We start from the raw sequence: 25618 nt of genomic DNA on the forward strand, positions 1-25618 counted from the left end.
TCAGCTTAATAATCCATTTTTTGTATATTTTTGCAGGAGAAATTATTTATGAAATTAATGTGCTATAAGCAGTTGTTCATTAAATCTATGTCATTTTTGAATGTGATTACATATACTCTACTTGTTTCATAATCTTGCAACAGCGGACTCATGACGAATGACGTTACACATTTTCATTTACAGCAACAACCCAGAAGCAAAATTTTTTTTCTTGCTTTCCCCTATAAATACCCAAAGCAATACATTGCTAACAAAAAAATGTATTACCAGTCCCAAATAATGATACCAGTTTAAGAGAGTTCTGAGTAATGCTGATCAGCTATGAATAATATGTCACTTGAATAATAAATGCTACTGATTACAGTATTTAAATGACCAATGATTAATTAATAATGCTTTCTAACTAGGAAATGAATGCTACTAATTATGCTTTGTAACAAGGGAAAGAATGCTACTGATTATGCTTTGTAACTGGGAAAAGAATGCTACTGATTACTGTATTGAGATGATTACAGTATTTAAATGACCAATGATTAATAATGCTTTGTAACTAGGAAATGAATGCTACTAACTATGCTTTGTAACAAGGAAATGAATGCTACTAATTATGCTTTGTAACAAGGAAATGAATGCTACTGATTATGCTTTGTAACTAGGAAATGAATGCTACTAATTATGATTTGTAACAAGGAAATGAATGCTACTAATTATGCTTTGTAACAAGGAAATGAATGCTACTGATTATGCTTTGTAACTGGGAAATGAACGCTACTGATTACGGTATTGAAATGACCAATGACAATGTTGTCTGTAAATCAATTAATGAACATTTTTCTGTAATACTACATACATGGTACAGAAATGTTCAATAACTGGGCTATGAATGCCGCAAACAACTAATGTAATTCCCAATGAAGACTAGTATGTGACTTAATGTCTTTCACTTTCTGACCTAACTACCCCGAATTACTGCAATATCCATTTGTCCTGTATATCCTCTTGATCATGGAGCACTATATTTGGTTTTTGCACTAATTCTACGTTGGTGTGCCTTGTAAGAGCGTGGTGTTGACACAACATGCTGTCCACCACCGTGAGCGATGGAGACGTTATTATGCTCCCACTGCTTGGTGTACCTGATGTACTGTCAAAATAACATGGAATATTACTACGACATTTCAGTGCCTTGGGTACGCTGATAAATACTTCTGGGAAAAGAACTTCAGATTGTCTGACTTGGTGTAGTACTTCTGTGGAAAGATATGGACTTTCAGTGCAGCTGCGTGCAACCTAAAGTGCTACAACCATGATGCAATCCTTCCCTTTCCTATCCTAATTCTTGTAACATAGTGAAAATCATTTTTTGCTAACATCATTTGTATTCATGGCCTATACATTTTTTTCGAACTACAGTGCGAGTGCACTTTTGTTATTTTCTAATATGATTACTACTCATTGTATGTACATTTCGATTTGCTGATATATTCTGAACTACAGTGCGTTGCACTTTTGTCATTTTTCTAACATGATTTCTACTTATTGTATATACATTTTGTGATTTACTGATATATTCTGAATTTCGGTGCGTGTGCACTTTTGTCATTTTATAACATGATTACTACTCATTGTACGTACATTTTGATTTGCTGATATGTTCTGAACTGCAGTGCATGTGCACTTATATCACTTGTCAACATGATTTTTTGCCATTATGTTTATTTGTTGTGAAAAAGCTAAAGAGTTTTTCATTGCGTCTGCACTTATGTCATTTGTTAATATGTTTTGTACTCACATTTTGTCATTGCCTAATATTTTTTGTACTTGGTGCATGTGCACCATATTTACTTCATGTTCTATTTCTGTATTTATGCTGTAATTGTAAAGTTAATTAATTCTGAAAAAATTTGTTGCTCATGGCAAGTCCAAATGACTCACCATCGCTGCCAAATTTTTGCCCCCCCCCCCCCCCCCCCCCCCCCAGTGGAGGGTTATGAAACGCGTACGTATTGAGTACCAGCGATGGCGAGGCATGACAGAATCTCTGACCAGAGAGTTATTTATCGTGTCTAGTCTGCGCTTGACTGCGCGAGAGTTCAGTTGCGAGTTGTCAGTTGTACGTAGTGAGTCGCGAGAGCATGTAGTTCAGTCCTAGTAGCGCGCGCGAGACAGTAGTCGTGTGTGAGGAGTCGGCGGGCGTCGACATGGGTCTCTGGTCACGATTCAGGACGACGTATATTGTTAAATATGGTAATGAAGCAGCATTGCGCACATCTGATAATGTAATGTATCTTAATTGTAATTAATTTGTTCAAGAAATGCTTCAATAATAATTTTGTTTTCAAAGCAATCTTTTTTAAGAAAAGAATCATTCCAATTGAAACAATATTTCCTATGCTTTTCCTCCCAGAATCAATTTATCAGATTAATTATTGCACAGGGCCTAAGGTCAGCGCAGCTGCCCTTATAAAATTTATCAGGTTGATCTTAACGTTAATTTTGTGGGGACTTAACATTTGTGCACAATTTTATTATCATTTAGTTTTATTACTGTGGGAAGCTAACATTTGGCACTATTTGCAATTCTATTCAATTCTTTTCATTTTCATATTTTTACGGGGAGGTTACACTTGGCTCCATTTATATTTAATAATTATCTTTCATTTTTGCGGGGAGGTTACAATGCTAACTGTGCATAATGATCAGGGAGAGCATTTGTTACTGGGGAAAATGTTATTTACTTACTCTGAGCCTCATAAAAGAAAAGATTATCAATTACCGTCGTACCGTCTTAATCCACCCTTGTTGGCAAGTTAATTACTGACACTATATTGTTGGACCCAGATAAGATTTCCAGGTCATATTTCTTATGAAAATCCTTTAGAAGATCTACATTGAAGTCATCACAGACTATCAACTGCAATTTACTGTCTGAGAGATAGCACCGTATAGATTTCAGATTCCTCATAAATAGTATACAATTTCCCAGTGGGGATCTAAACACAGTCACAATTAAAAACAAACTACTTTTCACCATTAATTCACAAACACACACTTCTATGTGCTGATCGATACGTAATCAACCTGTCTCAATGTTCTGAACATTGCAAAGCAAAGTGATAGCGTAAGAGAGTGCTCAGCCTCATGTTCCGGTTTGATCCTTATAGTTGTTCAGTATCTGTTGACTTGCACGGTTTTAGGTAACCAAGAGAAGAACATGCTCGACGAAACCGTCTTCGGCGGTCCACTTGAATTTTCTCGCGGAATGGTCTGATTCCCTAACTTCAGTACTAATTAAGACGGAAACGGCGCAAAGTATCGAATTTTTATCTTAACAATAATCCACCCTGCAACATCCATACAACCTTTGAGACTGTTTCTGACTGTCATGTACATGGGAGTTATATAAGATTTTATGTTATAGCTTGAGTCTCCGTACTGGCGGGAGATTTCGTATAAGTACTGGCTAAGTAGGGAGCCAGCGGCGATCTATCGATCCACTGAAGTCAGTTTAGTGCAACTATTTCCTTTCAGATTCTGGTTTAGTTGTCAAATCACAGAAAGTAAACGTTTCCTCATTTAAACTCCTAGTCTGGCTAGTGCGATACCTCCATAAACTCGACGATGGTGACTCATGTAGCACCGAAGACCGTGGCCGACGTAAAGACCGCGCCGGAGTAGCTGACTCAGTCTGGCCTTGACGGACGCCGACGAGGTGCGCTGGTTGCAGGCCCTGCCAGCAGGGGCCGTGCCGTGTGTCTGGTGCATAACTCTGCGCCACACGCACACACGTCCCTGCCGCGCGCGTGAGTGCGTATGTTTGTGTTAACTAGGGCCGGACGTCTGGCACCGCCGCGCCATGGCCCCCATAACTTAGCAACCGTTATGGGGTGGCGCCGCCTGCAGCTGATGCAACCCGCACAGCAGCGACACACTCGCCCAGGAGGTTGTCTGTAAGCCGACACGTTCATGTTTCTCTGTGTGCTGCTTCATATTAAATTCTAAATTCGCTATTTATTACTATCATGACATTTATGTATGTTTGGCAAAAGTTTAGTTAGCCAAATATTAAAGTGAGGTGTTATTTTCCCACTTCTGTTGTATTTATTTTATCTGTGAATGAATTCGTTTTGTCATTTAGGCCGTTCCAAAATGTATAAGAGATGGCATAGTACAGCACGTCGAATGGAAGACCTATAAGTAAGTGCTTGGTTTAGGAAGGGTGAAAGACAGGGTTGTAGTCTTCCACCCCTGCCGTTCAGTCTATACAGGGTGGTCCATTGATCGTGACTGGGCCAAATATCTCACGAAATAAGTGTCAAACGAAAAATCTACAAAGACGAAACTTGTCTAGCTTGAAGGGCGAAACCAGATGGCGCTATGGTTGGCCTGCTAGATGACGCTGCCATAGGTCAAACGAATATCAACTGCGTTTTTTTTTTAAATAGGAACCCCCATTTTTTATTACAAATTCGTGTAGTACGTAAAGAAATATGAATGTTTTAGTTGGGCCACTTTTTTCGCTTTGTGATAGATGGCGCTGTAATTGTCACAAACATATGGCTCACAATTTTAGACGAACAATTGGTAACAGGTAGTATTTTTATATTAAAATACAGAACGTAGGTACGTTTGAACATTTTATTTCGGTTGTTTCAATATGATACATGTACCTTTGTGAACTTATCATTTCTGAGAATGCATGCTGTTACAGCGTGATTACCTGTAAATACCACGTTAATGCCATAAATGCTCAAAATGGTGTCCGTCAACCTCAATGCATTTGGCAATACGTGTAACGACATTACCCTCAACGGCGAGTAGTTCGCCTTCCGTAATGTTCGCACATACATTGACAATGTGCTGACGCATGTCATCAGGCGTTGTCGGTGGATCACGTTAGCAAATATCCTTCAACTTTCCCCACAGAAAGAAATCCGGGGACGTCAGATCCGGTTAACGTGCGGGCTATGGTATGGTGCTTCGACGACCAATCCACCTGTCATGAAATATGCTATTCAATACCGCTTCAAACGCACGCGAGCTATGTGCCGGACATCCATCATGTTGGAAGAACATCGCCATTCGGTCATGCTGTGAAACATCTTGTAGTAACATCGGCAGAACGTTACGTAGGAAAGCAGCGCACATTGCACCATTTAGACTGCCATCGATAAAATGGGGGCCAATTATCCTTCCTCCCACAATGCCGCACCATACATTAACCCGCCAAGGTCGCTGATGTTCCACTTGTCGCAGCCATCGTGTATTTTCCGTTGTCCAATAGTGCATATTATGCAGGTTTACGTTACCGCTGTTGATGAATGACGCTTCGTCACTAAATAGAATGCGCGCAAAAATCTCTCATCGTCCCGTAATTTCTTTTGTGCCTTGTGGCAGGAGTGTGCACGACGTTCAGAGTCGTCGCCATGCAAATCCTGGTGCATATAAATATGGTACGGGTGCAATCGATGTTGATGTAGCATTCTCAACACCGACGATTTTGAGATTCGCGATTCTCACGCAATTTGTCTGTTACTGATGTGCGGATTAGCCGCGAAAGCAGCTAAAACACCTACTTGGGCATCATCATTTGTTGCAGGTCGTGGTTGACGTTTTACATGTGGTTCAATACTTCCTGTTTCCTTAAATAACGTAAGTATCCGGCGAACTGTCCGGACACTCGAATGATGTCGTCCATCATACCGAGCAGCACTCATAGCCCACACCCTTTGAGCATTTTGATCTCAATAGCCATACATCAACACGGTATCGACCTTTCCCGCAATTGGTAAACGGGCCATTTTAACACGGGCAATGTAACACGAAGCGAATACCGTCCGCACTGGCGGAATGTTACGTGATACCACGTACTTATACGTTTGGGACTATTACTGTGCCATCTATCACAAAGCGAAAAAGTGATCGAACTAAAACATTCATATTTCTTTACGTACTACGCGAATATTTAATAAAAATGGGGGTTCCTACTTAAAAAAACGCACTTGATATCTGTTTGACCTATGGCAGCGCCATCAAGCAGGCCAACCATAGCGCCATCTGGTTTCCCCCTTCAAGCTAGACAAGTTTCGTTCTTTGTAGTTTTTTCGTTTGATGCTTATTTCGTGAGATATTTGGCCCACTCACACTCAATGGACCACCCTGTATATTGAGGAAATGGTGGAAATAAAGGAAATGTTCAGTAATGCGATTAAAATTCATGTGAAAGCGTAGAAGAGATTCACTGACGACAGTTTCTATCCACAAAGAAGATGAAGAAGACTTGCAGGACCTGAAGAATGCGAAGAACAGTCTAATAAGCGCACACTTCGTATTGAGAATAAACCGGGGAAAGACGAAGTCATGAGGAAGAGCAGAATTGAGTTCATCAATACCCATAACATCAAAAGGATGGACCACGAAGTAGACGAAACAAAGAAACACTGCTACCTTTTCACCAAAATAACACGAAAACTGTCACAGAGGACATTCCTGACCAAAAGACATCAACTGGTATCGAAAATCGTCCATAATATAGAGAAGAAACATCTGAGAACGCAGTCTTGGAGTACTGCGGTGTTAAAATTGTATGGAAATTGATTATGGTCTTTGGGGTAATCAGGAAAGAAAAGAAAGAAAATATTCAAGATGTGGTGCTATAGAAGGAGACTCAAAATCAGTTGCACTGGTAAGATAAGGAATGAGGAGATTTTCCGCAGTAACGGCGAGAAGAACGTCGTCGGCGAAATAAAGTCAAGGAGAATGGATAGGTTGAGAAGATATGCTTTAAGAGGCGAAGGAATAGCTTCATGGTAGTCATGGGAGCTCTAGGGGGTCAAAAGTGCGAATCAAAATAATTGGATTATATCAAACAAATAATTAAGTACGTTAGATGCAAGTGGTGCACTGAACCGAAGAGGTAGGAACAGAAAGGAAATCCATGGCGAAAGGCACCAAACGAGCCATAAGGCAGATGGTAAAAAGAAATAGATGTCGAGCTTAAGTGTGGACTCTAATTTAATGATAGGAATCCACCTTCTAATCACTTCGCTCAAAACAGTACTCTCACACAACATTTCTTACCTTGTTATTGAGTGAAAACTTAAAATTTACTTGATATCCTGTGAGAGATTAGGCTTGACACTTAACATATGAAGAGGGTCCACGCAGATGGGCGGAATGCTAGCCGAAAACGTGTTACTTACTTGTACCTGCATCCGCGGATATTAAACAACTGCCAACCACATTAACTAATTATGTTCATTGTTGCTCTGAGGGTAATCATCGCCTGGAATGAAATTTTGTTTGATAATGTTAGACCCCATAGTTTACATTCCATAGGCTAGGAACAAAGCGGGCTTTCATGATACTTCAATACCATAGAGCCAGTCTTAATATTGATACGCTCTGTAAATCATCATTGTTGACAATGACGTTATATGACTTTCTTAGGACTGTTCCCGCAGCATCGGTGAGTCAAAGTCTTGTTCCAGTTGTCACATATAGCGTAACGTTAATTCTTACTCATATGGTTCGTTTAGTAAATTACATTACCAAAATGTGATGATAAAACTTATTAACGTGCTGCGCTTCTCAGTGTATTAACCATTGCATTGTGTATTTGCAAATATAAGTAAGAGAAATGTTGACAAATTAACTGAATTAATACCGAATATTTTTTAAATCGTATACGATTCATATCATAAGTGACACGCAAACAGGAGTCGGACAGAAAAGCAAGGATTTCAGGGTGAAGTACCCTATAGCAACTGTCACGTCGCTGTTTAACACCTTCCCGTAATAGAATAAACGATTTCTTTTGCTGGAAACGAAATAGGAATAATTCAGTCGTAAGCCCGCTGCTGGTAAGATGGATACAGGGCACAAGAGTAAAAATTGCAAAAAACCAGGAAGAAGGGCATAGCATTATGATTCATCCTTGCAGATGACAGTCACTGTCACGATTCTGACCTCTAGGATACTTGACAATTCAAGACAGTTTTGTGACACTCCATTCCGTGTGAGCAATAATAGTGAATCAGAAAAGATTATTTGTTTTCCATCTCGTGTCATGTATATATGAGAAGATCGTAATACTGACGATGAGCTTCATCATTTAAATATGAAGTAATTATTATTACATACGTAATCAGATATACTCTGGGGTGTCCGCATTCACGTCGGTCTCTAAACATTGTTTACCTGTTGCCGTGGTACTCTTGTATAAAGCTTTTAATATAACTGAATCGTTTTTAGAGATTACCGCTATAATTTTGTGTCACACGAAACCGCACCCATATTTTACCCTATTGATGCACCTACCCACTAAATTATTCACACTGGACTCACAACCCATTTCACAATTGCGGAAGTTACGTACATAATGATCGACGGAGTGTTGAGTATATTTAACACTTTTACTTTTGGAAACTTATAAAATTATATGACACAGGCCATAAGTCTAAATCAGACGATTGGAACACAGTAAGTATCATCGTAATCAACTAATACTCATGATAATGAAGTTATGAACAAAATCGGACTGCACTTCAATGCAGTAATCAAAAAGAGGAACTCTAGTTACGCAATAATCGAGGAGAGGAGCTCCAGTGTACGTGACACATTTCGGAATTGAATTACTGGGAACAAATCAACTAAGCCCCACTTCTTTTTGATGACAAATAATACTAGTAAAACTGTAAATGAGGTTAGCAATACACTTTTTTCAACAAAAAGAAATGGGAAGTCCTAGAATTACGGTGTTCCGGTCATTTAACACAAATTACTGATTTACCTTCAGCATTACCAGTTTTTTTTCCTTCTAAAGAATGAAGATAGTGGAAACTGCAAGTGGAAATTACGAGGAATTTAATGCTGATTTCAGAGTAAGGAAACCTACAAGTAGCAACCAGTACATGAACTTAAACGATAGAATCAAAGAAGTCCTAAAGAACGCCCTAACGCATATAACAAAAAACAACATTACGAAATTTATCACGTAACAAAATAGGTATAAGCTGAAAAAAAATCTAAAAAGGAATGGGCGTTAGTAAAACGATATTGCATGGAAGTTTAAAGAGGATAAAATTAGCGCTTAATAACAACTGTGGACCTATTTCAATTGTGGACACAGATGTTAAAAACTAAGTGCTCCGGCAGAGTAAGACGTGAAGATATAATCAACAGAAATGACATAAAACGTTTTGCTGAGGAATAATTATTTCAAGAAGAAGACAAGAATGAGGAACAGGCGCTGAGATATATGTGAGTCGGTAGGTTTGGAACAGTATCATGCCATACAGGGCAGCACTTTTTTTTACCATCGATTTCGGTCATCGTTAGCCATCAGTATCACAGGAGAACATCACATGTAATGCGTTCACTAACTTTACTTAGTGCCTCATAATACTTTTTTATGGAGTACGCATGCGCTATACACAGAATGTTGTTTAATTAAACGATGAATATACCTATAAAGACGTATTTAATTTGGCATTTCACAGTTTGAATAACTACTCATACTTGAAATACTCCATTTTGCCATAACAAGCAATACCAGAATTAGCTACTTCTGTCTTCCAGTGTACATATTAAAGCAACTGTATTACTGTTTTATCTTTTCTCCTACTAAAACTACCTAAAGACTTTACCTTAGACGCTTCTGATGTTCCACGTATTTTTACTTTCGACATAGTCTGACATGTACTGCACGTGAAAATTTTCTAAATAACGATTCTCCATCGCAGGGAATATAATTCATAATTATTACGTTTTTGTTTAATAGTAGTAATCATCCAAGTTATATCGTTATAATACTATTTATAAAAACATTTAAAACACACAAATGTAAATGCAATCAAATAATAAAGAATTTCTACAAATACAGTGTAATTATATAAGTCTGACAATACATAACTAAAAATAAACAATGAACATATAGACAGCTGACTGTGTACTTACATAAGTTGAACAGTAGTGCCTGGTGGAGAAATAACACTGAAGATTTCGTTTAGTTTATTATGAACACTACCAGTGTGGTCAACGTAACCATAGTTCCCCAAATCTCTCTCTCTCTCTCTCTCTCTCTCACTCTCTCTCTCACTCTCTCTCATCACACACACACACACACACACGCACAAACACAAACACACACACACACACACACACACACACACACACACACACAACAACGCTTACATACATGTGTAACTGTTAAAACTTCAAAATTTGATTACAGTCTTGTTATCACGTGGAAGTTAATAAGTTAATATAGATATAACACTCAACTATAAATTAAACTACATGAACACAACCAGTTGTTCTTGCACATATCCAACGTGTTCCTGAAGTCACAACGAAAATAAGAGAATTTTTTATTTTTAAGAATTAACCAGGTCCAAATAGAAAGAACAATAAGCACATGAATGTTTCTAACCCAACTAGGAATCTATTCTCAGAGGGCATTATAACGTGTCAGTAAGATTACTTCCACTTGAGCACCAAGCCTCAGTGAAGAAATGATGCTGGATACCCGTACATTAGAATGGATACTATTCATCTTTTAAACGTAATTACCATTTCTTACGAGCTCTGCTTTAATTTTAATATACACTGTCCACTTACATTAATGTGACCACCTGCCGAAAGCCTGAATAACCTCCTTTTGCAGCGTGGACTACTGCGAGATGCGCAGGAAGAGATTTGCCGAAGTTCTGGAAGGTACCAGCAGGGATATGGAGTCTGGCTGACTCCTGGGCCGTGGCCAGCTGCTCCAGGCTTATCAGCTGAGGAGCCGAGGTGCACAGATTTTCCTTTGGCTGTAAATCCAGGGAGTTTAGCGGCCAGGAGAGTAGGGTAAACTCATCCTCGTGCTCTTCTAACCACGCACGTACACTACGAGCTGAATGATTCGTTGCATTGTCCTACTGGTAGATGCCATTTTGCCGATGAAGAACAAACCGCATTTACGGTTTGACATGATCCTCGAGGATTGGTGTATACCTTTATTAACCCACTGTGCTTTCCTAATGACGCGATCACCACGGAATGCCACGAAAACGTTCCCCAGATCCTAACGATTCCTCCTCCAGCTTGAACCATTCGGATTATGGTTGCAAGGTGTTGGCTTTCAGAGGTTTCATGCAGCACATGCTTACGGCTGTCTGTTAGATGGCGTATGAAAGATGTTTATCTGAAGCGGCCACCTGTCGCCAATCAGTGGACGTCCAGTTCCGGTATTGTGGTGCAAATTCCAACCTAGTCCCTTGGTTAATCTGGTCTGTCTGTTGCTCAAAAGTTTCAAGTGTATTTACCTGTACACATCTCCTGAGCTGTCGTTCACCCCTATCAGCTGTGACCCATGGTGTATCACAGTTGCCTTGGTGACAGTTTCGGATAGCTCCATTTTGCCATGTACTTCTCACTTTAAGCACGGCGACAAGCGAACAGTTTACAATCCTAGCAGTGTGCCAGCTGTATAACTCCGTTGTCGCATTACCACAAATACTGTGTTGAAACTTCCTGGCAGACTAGAACCCGGGGCCTTTGCCTTTCGCGGGCAAGTGCTCTACCAACTGAGCTACCCAAGCACGACTCACGCCCCGTCCTCACAGTTTCATATTAGCGCACACCCCGCTGCAGAGTGAAAATCTAATTCTGGGAACTACTGCGTTGTTTCCTGCGTACCTCCGACACGCTTTTTATACCCTCCACTGCTAGTGCTGCTACCTTTCGTGTGTGAGTGGTTATTACACCTTGGCTTCTAACATAGGTAGTGGTCACGTTAATTTGACTAGATTGTGTATATTCATTGTCATCCAGTCAGAATATATTATATGTACCAAGGAAGCCAATAATTATTAAAACAACTATACTTGCACTGATGTAAAGTCTTCAGATAAATTATCTAACTACTTGTACTGTGGACTGCGTAATCCCAGACATTCAAACCGTTTGTTACAATGAGGTACTGAAGCCAATATAACCTAACTGTAAAATTATAAAAATCGTCGAAGTATTTAATCAAACTTTATGCTCATTTGCTCTGTGAGAGACGGTTCCTCATTGCTAAGTCACTTGACCATTTTCAAAATGGCCTACTGAATGAAAAATATCTCTGAGGTAAATCTATACTGAAGATGTCTGCTATCTCAAACAACCGCGTGGCGTGGCGTTGGTGGACTGCCTAGCAGGAACATTGACAACTTTTACGGACAGCTTTTTCCCAGAACAAAAACGTAGTGTAGTAAGATTGCCTATGACACTATTATGTAGTTTGAGTAGTGAGATGGATGTCTAACAACTGTATGATAAATTTAAATAATTACTTCGCGAACTGAATTTCAGAATTTAAATAGATGAATCCATAATTACATAGGCCGCGCTAGTAACGTAAATTACGCATTAAAAACAATCTTCATTCTTCTTCCTATGAGGCATTCTGTTCAACTTGTACAAGTAGGTGTAAGTAAAGAAGCAGCCATCGCGAAACAGTGATGCCATTAAATAATTCCTACTCACGTACCTGAAGAACATTTAAAAAGAGCAACTTTCATGTCAACTCATTTTCTGCTTATTTTCTACGTGTATGAAAATGGTCTGCTTGCAGAAGCGAGCAAAAATAAATCGTAGATTTAGAACGCAAGGTACCTCGGTTTGACAGCTCGTGTGAACAAGCTAATATTAGAAATTAAGGTAAACAAATTGCAAAGGTTATATTTGATGATTGAATACCATCTTTGACTGTACGTTTACAATGACAGAAACTCAATGATTACATGTAGGTGTAGTTTGAGTTGCTGATGAATTATCTCATTTATGCTTTGATGACAGAAATACATTGCGCACGTTTTATTTCTGCTGGATGTTCAGGAATTACTGATTGCATCAAATACATTTGATATCAATAATGATGAAATCCTGTTGTTAATGTTTTAGTGAATGCTAAACATTCCACAGCATGTCGTTTGGTGTTACTTGAAGTGTTATTATCCAATTATTGTGGAATTTATGCATTAAGTAATTTAATGAAGCGTCTGAATTGTTTCAAGGTTGTTAAAATGAGCATATGAATCCATCTGTATGTTCATAATGTATCGGGGTCTACATAAAGCGGATCGACAAAACGAGATGGTGCAGCGTTTAAGATAATAAATTTGGATTACTAAAATCAAGATTTAAATCATTGACCAAGTAGTTCGATTACAGATTTTCATCACTTACTCAAATTAGAGAAGGTAAATTCCAACAGGGTTCGGAACAATACCAATGGCGGTTTGCTTTCCAATACTTCTCGAATTACATGCGTATGAATGTACAGTGATTCAGATCATAAGGGTGTGCAACATCACAATATTGCGAGCAGAAGAACAGTATACTGGACTTCGTTCTGACCAAGCTGTAGCAGGTATGTTAAACACCATTTCAGCTATGGATTCAGATATAGCTTAAAAATTCACGCTTCAGTCACTGTCCGCAATATATCAGCCGAAAACTAAATATACTATTCCATAAGACATATTCATGCATCATCTAACAAACGTCTCCCAAGTAACACAAACATAAAAATTACCATGCATTTTAGTACGCGAGAACTAAGACGAGCAATGATCGAAGGCTTGTGACTCTGAAGAGTCCTCCTGCGGCTAACAAAAATCGCGTTGCTCTGCTCAAGTGACCAGCGGCATTTTCGTATTTATAATGGTAGCCACTTCTGTACTTCCTCAATAGATTCCAGTGTCTGGTACGTGATGAGCCCAGTCAGATGTCAATTTTACGCAAAAATCAAATTACGCTCACATTTTAAAAAAATTATTAGATAATTACGTGGTTCATTTTCACTTATAATTACCACAACCGGTATGGAAAATCTGAAGAAGTGGACTCACATTTTTATGAGAAATAAGAAAGGATGTCAGAGACACGTTCCAAATTGGCGGTTTTGATGAGTAAGTAGCTGACCTAATAAATCACGACAAAAGCTATGAGTTTTATTGAATTGCCACGGAAAGTTCTGTGACCACACAGAAAAACTTTGCTGAAGTACCCTCTCTTGCAACTTGGTAAACGCAAATTACTTTTGTCTTCTAATAAAAGCTGTGTACTTACTAAATAAGATATTAAGTGATACTCAAAGTTTTAGTAAGCTTATCAGATGTATCCAGCGAACTTCCGTTTTACTTACCTCAATTACTTATTCGATGCTAAAGCATCTTTCGCAAGGAGACATTTTTCGGATTGTTATTAATGTCGATAGCACACGAGAATTGTATGGTTACGCTACGATAAGTTTCATGAGGTTCCATCATTGACGTACCAGTAGACGGTTACGTTTACTACAGACGTGTTTTAACCGTCCACTGTAAATTGACGTATGCTGGTTCAAAAATGGCTCTAAGCACAATGGCACTTCTAAGGACATCACACACATCCATGCCCGAGGCAGGATTCGAACCTGCGACCGTAACAGCAGCGCAGTTCCGGACTGAAGCGCCTAGAGCCGCTCGGACACAGCGGCCGTTACGTATGCTGGGAGGAACACGCACGGGAGAACAATCATTCCTGAAATTTGTGTACTTACTCTATTTCATCAATTAATGGACACCGCCTTGAAGTAAATCTCATTTGACTTTCTCCAAGAATGAATTCATCTCTTCTGCTTCTCAAGATATTTTTGGGTGTTAATTGCCCTGAGGCTACACATGGATTACACCACTTTTAACTTCCTGTGGACAGCAAGCATCACGACAATTATTTCCTTACCGATGTAAGTGTTTTTGTATTCTATCTTCTGTATAGCAATGGGTTACGGACGATCCTTGTACTGAGAGACTGTAGCACAGCGTTTGCATAACCGAGTACCAGCCTTAAGTTCCGTGACCGCGTTTAGTGCTGGTCCTTCCAAAACTTAATATTCACCAGTTGCATATGCTGATCTTCACTGATACGCTTCCTGAGGACTAAAAGGCTTGATAATACTACGACGATTGGTCCCGTACTCGGCATAATCTCCCGGTGACGAAATTAATTACAACGATCTTTGTGAATTACGTTCCCCGTTCTCGGAGAGACGGTTAAAAACACAGGCGTAGGGAAGCGCCCCAATCCTATTAGGGTATTGCAGCCATTTTTAAGTAATTGAACGGGGAAAGCCTTCTTCGTCGGTCTTTCATCTCATTCCGCACCGCTGCTTGCCAATTTCTTCCTCTGCTCCGGTGGAAGGCGGCCCGGAGAATCCCCGAGTGTGACTTAAATTAATCACTGAGTGCCTGCCAGCCTACCTGCGAAAGAGGCCGGCCTTCTTTCTCCTCCCTGGATTCAGCTCCGTCGCTGCCGCCTTTTCATTGCCGGCGGCAGCCATTGTTTCCCCACTGTGCGCCGGCCGGTGTGTGGGGCTCACTCCTTGTCGGGGCACTCTCTGGAACGTGCCTCCTGCCTGCACCGGCCAGGTGTCGTAAAACAGGAAGTACGGAGACTCTCGCTATCCTGACAGTAGGTAGATCTACAAGTATATTCTTCTCGTTATAGAATCTGCCTTACAGTAATGGTGCAGTGGTGTCACATGCTCCCTAGAAACATTCTTGTTTTGCGTTAATTACTGAGGAATACCTTGAAGCAATGCACGAATGAAATCACGCAAAGGTACAGATTAAGTCACGTACTATTGACGTTATGAAACAATACAATTGGTCTTAAGTGGTATTCCTTTCCATTGACCACTAGCGGGTTTGGGTGTTGGGAGTGGGGTGTGCTGGTGGTTTCACTGAACGTAATCCGAGTCAACCTGTCTTAATAAATACACAGTCATATGACTGCTCATGGTGGAAGTATTCTTACAGTCGTCTATCACAAAACAGTTTAGCAGCCGTCTGCATTTCATCACATTTGCAAACAGGAAAAACAAGTCTTTCTCCTTGCGAACCACTAAAGACATTTACAAGCTACTTCTCTATTTTCTTTAAAAGCACTGCTCGACTTATAATATTAATTGCCTTCACCGAGTGGGGTGGCGCAGTGGTTCGCAAACTGGACTCGCATTCGGGAGGACGACAGCTAAAAACATGTGTCCGGCAATTCTGATTTACCTTTTCCGTGTTTCCCCTAAATAGCTACAGGCCAATACTGGGATGGTTCCTATAAAAGGGCACGGCTGATTTCCTTCCGGATCCTTGAATCAGTCCGGGCTTCTGCTCCGTCCCCAATGACCTCAATGTCGACGGGATGTTAAACAATTATCTTCCTTCCTTTCTTTACGTAACATTAGTGCAACTTGTGCACTAGACTTTAACAAAGTTAACTGGTGGCAAACTTACATCAATAGCTCTCGCATTTTTCCCACCACCTGTTATATAATCAACGAGTGCCGTTAACACTTAAAATCAATCAAGTAGTAGCGATCTTCATAAATTAATTTACAGTTAACAATCACAATCATTTATATTACTTGAATGACAGAGTAGCAAAATCCTAAATTATTACAGTTTCGAACAGGAGACGAACAAGGGAGCGTATTGAGATCGAAATAAAACCCTCCACTTATGCTACACACAGCTACCTTATCACACATAGTTTGACAAAATACGAGCTCATGATAGGAGCAACACTACACTGGTCCAATACGCGGCACAAACATGACGGAAGAGGCACAACTAAAAAGGACAACACCGCAATAAACCGCAGTGGCAAATGCAACAACATCACTCGTACACCGATAAACCACAATATCTGCCAAACAACGTCGTTCAGCGCTGATCAACAACACATTATGTACCCATCACAGTGCTGTACCACGCCACAACAATAATGAAAACAACCAACTAAACAGCTTCTACCAGACCATAACACATTGTGAAGCACCTCAGACAGACCGTCAGCTCTGCTTCGGTATAACGAAGCTTAGCATAGCGCAACGTAGCATAGCACGGGAAAGAGTAGTTGAGAACAACGCTAGCATAACGTAGCGTCTCCCATTGAAGAAAAATAAAGATATTAAAAATATTTGTTATCGAAATCTGCTAAACATCTTCACAAAAATACTAAACATTCAGCAGTCGTTTCCAAGCAGAGATCAAATTCTTAATAATGTAATTTAATCTGGGTTGATCGCGTGCATTGTTCACATGATGTGCGATGTCCATTACTCATACGAGTAAAGGAGCAGCGCTTGTGGATTACAGACCGTTCAGCTACAGGTATTCGCCAGTTTTTGGACAGTAGTTTACATAGTTCCTGACAGTATTTGCAATTTGCACACTGACCGAAATAAATGGCAATTGAATCTTGGGCTTACCTGAGCGTTTGTTTAACACATGTCTAACAATGACTTTATGAAAGTCTGTGCATCCGTGTTCAATCGTTAGCAGTATTAGATCAGATTTTTGACAACTTCATTCACCAATATCATTCAAATAGATTGTTAGAAAATAAACCAAAACATTGTTGAGCAAGACTGCTAGACGGTACACACAATTTAACATAATACGTTATTTACCTTAGTTATGCATCTCTGTATATATTTAGCATATTTACACAATGCTGAAAATTGTGTTTCGCCTTAGCTGACTGATGAATGGCTAAGAATGTGCCGAACTTGAAATAATGACTACCACAAAATCTTCCCACGGCAATTTAGTGCGTTCTCTAACCATGACCTAGGGTAATAAACTGTGCACAAACATACTAAAGTGCAGAAAACCCGTAGCATTAGAGCAAATCGTCTACTCTAACTTATAAATACGAGCCCCAGTTGCAAATAAATATTAAAATGTAACTGAAGAACCCACAATTTAGGCACCTTATATAAAAATGAAATAAATATATTTCAAAAGGAAGTGTGCGCTACACACTATAGGATTAGTTGCATCATGACGCAAATACAAAAAATTAATTGACTTATATCTCTCCATTACTTTGTAATATGTGTAAAGGCTGACCCTAAATGGCCACTTTATCTTGGTGAAATTGTTTAAGATCATAATAGAGGTTTAATCCTGCTTTTCCCGAACCCGAATAAAGTAATTAATAACAGTAATAAAGTGCAATTTGTAGCATTAAATAATATTTTTTTTGTATCTCTTTGGCTACTCCTGTGTGTTTCGAATAAGAAACATTGCAGGAGGTGTGACAAAAAAGGCTTACGTGGGTTTATTACTTTGGTCAACAACATTGTACATCACGCTCACTGATATCATCTGGGGAATCTTTCAAGTAACGGTCACGACATCACTGTTCCAAGAACTTCATATTTAAATCAGCAGTCACTGGTTGTTATTGGTCAACATACATTAGTAACCCTTGTCCTGAATATTATGCGGGCTATTAGGAAAGTAAGGAACTATAGGTCGCGAAATGGAAAACACGGTGAAAATCAGAACTGTTTTATTTGTAACACTTAGCTACAACTTCCAGCTACTTATCTCCATAGTCACCGACCCGACTTAGACGTTTGTCGTAGCGTTGTACCAATTTTCCAATACCCTCGTTACAGAGGGGAGCTATCAGTGGCAAAATGTTGTCCTCATATCTAGTGGTTAATGTGAGCAGAGATGATACTCAGAGGGAGACAATTAAGGGCTGTGTTATGGGTAATCAAACATTCCAATTGAAAACGATGTACGAGCATCTTCATTGCCCCTGCAGAATGCGGCTTGGAATTTTCTTGAAGAAGAAAACGCACGACAGTTATGTAATCTCAGTTGCATAGCTTCGGGCGAAATTTCTCAACAAGCCCTCGTACTTGGCGGGAGACACTGTTGCTCTAGGTATCTTTATGTGCTCTCTATGTTCTCAGAACTAAAACGAAATACGTAACGTGATCGATGGGCGTACTAGAGACACTGCCCATCACACCTGTGTAAAAGTTATCGGATTTTTAGTGTGGTTTCCATTAGGCGACTGATCGTTCCCTACTTTGCGAATAACCCATTTATGTTCCTCATATTCTGGGACCAAGTCTTTCTGTTCACTTTTTCAAAACCCTTCGCAAAGACACATGACTACGATGGAATAACTGAATGTGACCATTCAATACCGACTCCAGTTACCCACAGGCTGAGCCAATTCTGTAGTGTTTTTGTACTGTTAGAATAAAATTTGGGGAAAAATATCTGAATGTCATAAAAAAGTATGAATTGCACTTAAGAATGGTTTGCCTTGGCAAAAGCACGTTATAAGTGCCATGGCACAATGCAGTTATTAATGTAACATACATCACATAAAAGTTAAATTACTGCTTTGAACCTCACTGGATTGTTTGTTTATCATACTACTGCTATCGCATGACGTATCAGACGAATTGCACTTCTTCCTCGTTGGAAAGCATTGTTTGACTGGGAGGATAGTGTATTAAATTCCACTTAAAAATGTAGTGACAAATACCAGTTCGCACTTCAAGCAAAGATGTGCCGATTCGTCTTTGTATGTATGCAATATTTAAATGACTGACAGCACAATACTGATACGTATTCATATGACGATAGTAACTGTTCGAAAGAACAGATACCACTGATGACCGTGCTGTTTCTGTAGAATAAATGATAATTAATTGAAACAGTCTACTGCTGACAGGTGTTTTTGATATACCTCGATGGGGACAGCTGAAAATGTGTGCTAGGACCAGGACTCGAACCCGGGACCTCCTGCTTACTTGGCAGACGCTCTGTCCATCTGAATCTGAGCCACCAAGGACACAGATGAACAGCGCGAATGCAGGGACTTATCCCTTTTACGCTTCCCCTGAGACCCACGTTCCCAACTGTCCACAATCTACATACGTAATGTACCTAATAGATATTTGGTAAATCAACAACACCTGTCGGCATCTGACGGTATCAGTTAATTATCATTTATTCTAGAGAAGCTGGACAGTTATCGCTGGTATCTGTTCTTTCGAGAACAGTTACTATCGTCCAATATACAGTTCAAGGCTACCCAGCCATTGACCTTCGTCTGTACCAATGCGCGCAGGTTGCCTGAACTCTTACGGGAATCGTCACCTTAGTGTGCGCGAGTAATGAGTGGATGGGCAAATATCTATTAGGTGCATTACATATGTAGACTGCGGACAGTTGAGAATGTGGGTCTCACAGGAAGCGTGCAAGGGATAAGTACCTGCCTTCGCACAAAAAGTTGGATAGAGCGGCGTCCGCCATGTAAGCGGGAGTCCCAGGTTCGAGTCCGAGTCGTAGCACACACTTTCAGCTGTCCCCATCGAGGTATATCAACAACACCTGTCGACAGCTGAGGGTTTCAGTTAACTATCATTTATGATACGTATCTGCTTGAAACATAAAGCAAGTGACAACAAATTCATGTGACCAACTAAACGATTCCACAAATGATTTGCAAACACCTGCTAAGTGTGAAGTTAACTGTTATTATTCAATAATAACTACGGATTACAAAGAGCAATTACATGTACCTCTATTCGATAGAGAACACAAGAAGAAGTGGAGATCAGAAGAGTACCACGTTCCTTTGCTTTTGTTTTAAAAAATCAGTAACATTTAAATATAGTATTTGGTGGTTTCCACTGTACACAACCTGTGAACTGACTCCCTCTCCCTGAATAATAATAAACTGATTTCTGAAATTTACAAAAAAGGCAAAAAGTTACATTCTCCTTATAGGATACACTTCAGTGGTGATGATTTTCCATTAACCATTATATTCAAGTTACATCTAAGCCATAACAGGCCATTGTCCACTCTAAAATGAAATCGACAGAAGCAATTACACTACTCAGAGCCCCACCCAGTATCCAAATTGCAAATTGCTTTGAAACCAATTGATTGTCTGTGGTTCCGAATCCTTGGCAATTTTCCATATAAAAGGAAACCTATTAATGAGCTACCTCAGCTATAGAGAGCCGTTGTTTTCTTGACAGTAGCAAGCAGCTATAAGCAAAATACAAATTTTATTAGTAGTAATGGTATTTACTAGACTTACATTATTTTCTAATTCGAGGAGACTTGAACAGACGAGAGTAGAAGTATGCAAATGGTCTTACATTTTTTACGCTATATTCAAAAGTATTTACCGAGAATTATGTAATCATTGTAACTGGCACTACATCAAAGTTCTTTACGTGGTGCACAAAAAGTATCAGAACACTCTGTATATTTGCACCATGTCCAAAAGCATTTAATCAAATATTATGTAAAGCAGCACTTGCTTGCCTGCAGATTTCGATTTCTGCACCATAACTGGTGTAAGGCACAATCAGCCTTCAAGTTATTTATTATTCACATCTGACTTTCTTTACGGTGATGGTCAACTGACACAAGGCAGGTGGGCAGACATCGGCAAGTGAGAGTTTTCCTTTTTCTGGCATGTCCCGTTCTGCTGATATCCACTTGGTGTAATGCCATATTGTAAAACGCACATGGGCAGTACTGAAAAGCTAACTTACAGCTTAAAGTCCACCTTTCAGCGGGAGCTATAAAAGTAAATATGTTATTCTCACGTCAAAAGCTCGTCTCTCGCCACTATTTCATTACCCGTAATTTTATGCATATTTCGATCTGTGAACTTACTATGGAGAAGTACAAAGTACAAGTAAACGTTAAAACAGAATTCTCACTGAATGGGGTTTTCACTCCTATGTTAGTCCATTAGTTTTTGGTGCAACAGCATTAAATACAGACACTATGCACTTGTTCTGGGTGAAAATGTTTAGATTACTTGTACTTACTTTTTCGATGTTAGTTAGATATATGAAATCTACTCAGAGGCATTGATGAAGAAAAGAAAAGCAGTAGAAAAACCTCCGAGTCGCTGAGTCTTGATACCTCGAATTATTTCCAGATACTTCGAGAGAACAGCAGACCAGAGAGAGTTATAGTGAATTTTCGGAGTTAACATAGATCTCTCTAGTCGAAGCACAATTTCGTCCACCAGGGACTATCCATCATGCAAGAGAGTGCACATGAGGGCTTTAGGGGTTATGCGGTAGTTTGAGGTACTTTAATGAACACTCGCGAGTAGATACGCAGCAAGGGAAGTCAGTCCGCGTTCAGAGTAAAAACATCCCGCCGGTTAAAATTTTGTCAGTAAATTGGAGAAGTATTCGCAACAAATTTCCTGAATTTACCGCCGTCCAGGGAAGTTCTTGCGCTCAAACTGTTCTCGGGACCGAGAGCTGGCTGAAACGAGAAGTGGAAAACTCTAACGTATGTAGCGAGTCTTGGGACGTATACTGGAAAGACGAATTAGAAGCCATAGTGCAGTTGACAAAAATATTGTCGTTATTGAGGTCGAGGTTGCGTGTGACAATAAAGTTATATGGTCGCCTATAAGTGGTCTAGGTCAAAATAAGTTAATTTATTGTTGGATGTTTTATTGGCCATCCAATTCTGCTGTGATAGTTCAACATTTAATCAAAGAAAGTTTGCAGACAGTAGTGCTTAAATACTCAGACCATGCCACACTAGTTGGAGTCGGCCTTAAACTATGCCTAAGGACTCATAGCAGGGGCCGATACAGACAGTCGTGCGAAGTACTATCGAAGAGGTTTCCCGAAAACTGTCATGAAAAATTTGTTCGGTAGCCCACAGGCAATGGAAAAATCATAGACCTTGTACCTACAATTAGGCAGAATCGTATTGACGAAGTCAGTATAGAAGCTGGGATTAGCGATCATGATGTCATTGTACCAACTAGGACTACGAAAGTTAATAAATCATTTTAGTAGGCCAGAAGAGTTTTTCCGGTAGAAATAGAAAATAAGCAGCTGTTAGCATCTCACTTAAAGGGAATTGACATCACTTAGTTCCAGGAAGATGTATGGTGTCACCGCCAGACACCACACTTGCTAGGTGGTAGTCTTTAAATCAGCCGCGGTCCGTTAGTATACGTCGGACCCACGTGTCCCCACTGTCAGTGATTGCAGACCGAGCGCCGCCACACGGCAGGTCTAGAGAGACTTCCTAGCACTCGCCCCAGTTGTACAGCCGACTTTGCTAGCGATGGTTCACTGACAAATTACGCTCTCATTTGCCGAGACGATAGTTAGCATAGCCTTCAGCTACGTCATTTGCTACGACCTAGCAAGGCGCCATTATCATTTGCTATTTATCTTGTGATGCATGTACCGTCAGACGATGATCACCAATTATGGATTAAAGTTACGTATTCCAACAGCTACGTACTTTATTTGCTAGACTCAAATCCTTTAAATGTTCCAGACCTCATGCCAGCCTGCGTGAGCTTAAACGCGTGCCTTTCGGCAAATGGAAATAGAGGAATTAATGGAAAAGGTTAAGCTGATTGTAAATAGTATTCTTGCAAATTATGTGTTTAGTAAGTGGATTACGGACACAAAAGACCTCCCATGATTTAACAGTTGAGATTCGGAATATGCTGATGAACCAGAGTCTGTTACACTCTAGGTCCAAAAGACAACGCTCAAATGACGACAGATAGTGATTAGCAGAGATTCTTGATTCTGTGAAAGATCTATGAGTGAAGCATACTACAATTACAGTCGTCGTACCTTAGCATAAGATCTGGGAGAGAATCTGAGAAAATTCTGGTCCTTGCAAAATCGCTAAACAGGTATAAGTTTTCCATCCAGTCCCTTGTTCACCTGTCTGGTTTCATCGTTGAAGATAGCAGAACGAAAGCCCAAGTTTTATATTTCACGTTTAAGAAGTTGTTTACGCAGGAGAATCGTACAATCATACCGTTGTTTAACCATCGAACAGACTCCCGTATGGACGGCCTGGTAATAGGCATCCCTGGCGTAGGCAAACAGCTGAAGGAGATAGAAACAAATAAGTCATGAGGTCCGGATGGAATCCCATTTTGGTTTTCAAAAGAATACTCTACAGCATTGGCCCCTTACCTAGCTTGCATTTGATTCCAGCCATTAAAATGATTTAGGAAAGCCTGTGCCAGTGAAAACGATAGGTTTGTTTATAAATAAATCTTCTGCTACCTGTCACGATTTTGTTTACCTTTCGCACGACGCGTTTCGGGAAATGATTCCCATTTTCAAGTGAGTTTTTTGTGTATATTATGCCACTTCTATTGCTGTTGTAAATGTGTGAGAGACTGTTTCATTTCGTTGACTTTTACTGCAATATGAGAATCGATAACCAACTAATAAATAGCGTGTTTCTTATATATTGCCGTAAAAGTCAACGACATGAAGCAGACTCTCACACATTGACAACATCAATAGAAATGGCTTAATACACTAAGAAAATGCCCTTGTAAATGGGAATCATTACCCGATACTCGTAATGCGAGGAGTAAATAAAGAATATCGTGAATGGTAGAGGAAGAAAAAAAAAAGGTTCAAATGGCTCTGAGCACTATGAGACTTAACATCTGAGGTCACCAGTCCTCTAGAACTTAGAACTACTTAAACCTAACTAACCTAAGGACATCACACATATCCACGCCCGACGCAGGATTTGAACCTGCGACCGTAGCAGTTCCGCGGGTCCGGACTGAAGCGCCTAGAACCGCTCTGCCACCGTGGCCGGCGGTAGAAGAAGATTTGTTAATAAAAAAATCTATTATAACTTGCATTTATCGCTAATCGCTCGCCTAGTGTAAAGTCCCAAGCGACTGGAAAAAAGCACAAGTGACTCGTGTACATAAGAAGGGCAAAAGAATGGACGGAAAAATGACAGGCCAATATCCCAAACATGGATCTTCTGCAGAACCCTTGATCACATTTTTTGTTCGAATATAATAAATTTTCTTGAGACCGAGAATCTTATGTCCACGAATCAGCATGGTTTTAGAAAACATCGCCAGTGCAAATCTCACATTGCCCTTTCCTGACATGATACACTGCGAAGTGTGGATGAAGTGCAACAGGCAGATCGCATAATTACAGATTTCCAGAAAGCGTTTGACACGGTGCCCCATTGCAGACTGTTAAGGAAGGTACGAGCATGTGGAATAGGTTGACACATATGTGACTGGCTCCACGTCTTCTTAAGTTATAATATTCTGTATATTGCCCTCAACGGCGAGTATTCATCAGAGACAAGTGTATCTTCAAGAGTGTCCCAGGGAAGTGTGGTAGAACCGCTGTTATTCTCTGTAAACAAAAATGGTTTGGCTGACTGGGTGGGTAGCAATCTGCGGTTGTTTGCTGATGATGCTGTTGCGCATTGTAAGGTGTAGAAGTTGAGTGAGTGTAAGAGAATCCAGGATGACCTAGACAATATTTGTAGCTGTTCTGATGAATGCCAGCTAGCTCTATATGTAGAAAAATGTAAGTTAACGCCGGTAAGTACCAAAAACAAACCCATAATGTTCGGATACAGCATTAGTAGTGCCTGTTTGATACAGTCACGCCGTTTAAATATCTGGGCGTAACACTGCAAAGCGACGTAAAAAAGAACGACCATTCTAGAACTGAGGTAGGAAAGGGGAATTCCCGGAAAGCGTAGTTCACCTGTACAGGAGAGCGCATATAGAACGCTAGTGCAACCTATTCTTCACTACTGCTCGAGTGTTTAAGATCCGTAATAGATCGAATTAAAGGAAGACATCGAACCAATTCAGAGGCGCGCTGCTAGATTCGTTACTGGTACGTTCGAATAAAAAGCATGATTACGGACATGCTTCAGGAACTCGAATGCGAATCCCTACAGGGAAGGCGACA

Source organism: Schistocerca piceifrons, chromosome 7, assembly GCF_021461385.2.
Source record: "Schistocerca piceifrons isolate TAMUIC-IGC-003096 chromosome 7, iqSchPice1.1, whole genome shotgun sequence".
In the NCBI taxonomy this organism is placed as follows: domain Eukaryota; kingdom Metazoa; phylum Arthropoda; class Insecta; order Orthoptera; family Acrididae; genus Schistocerca; species Schistocerca piceifrons.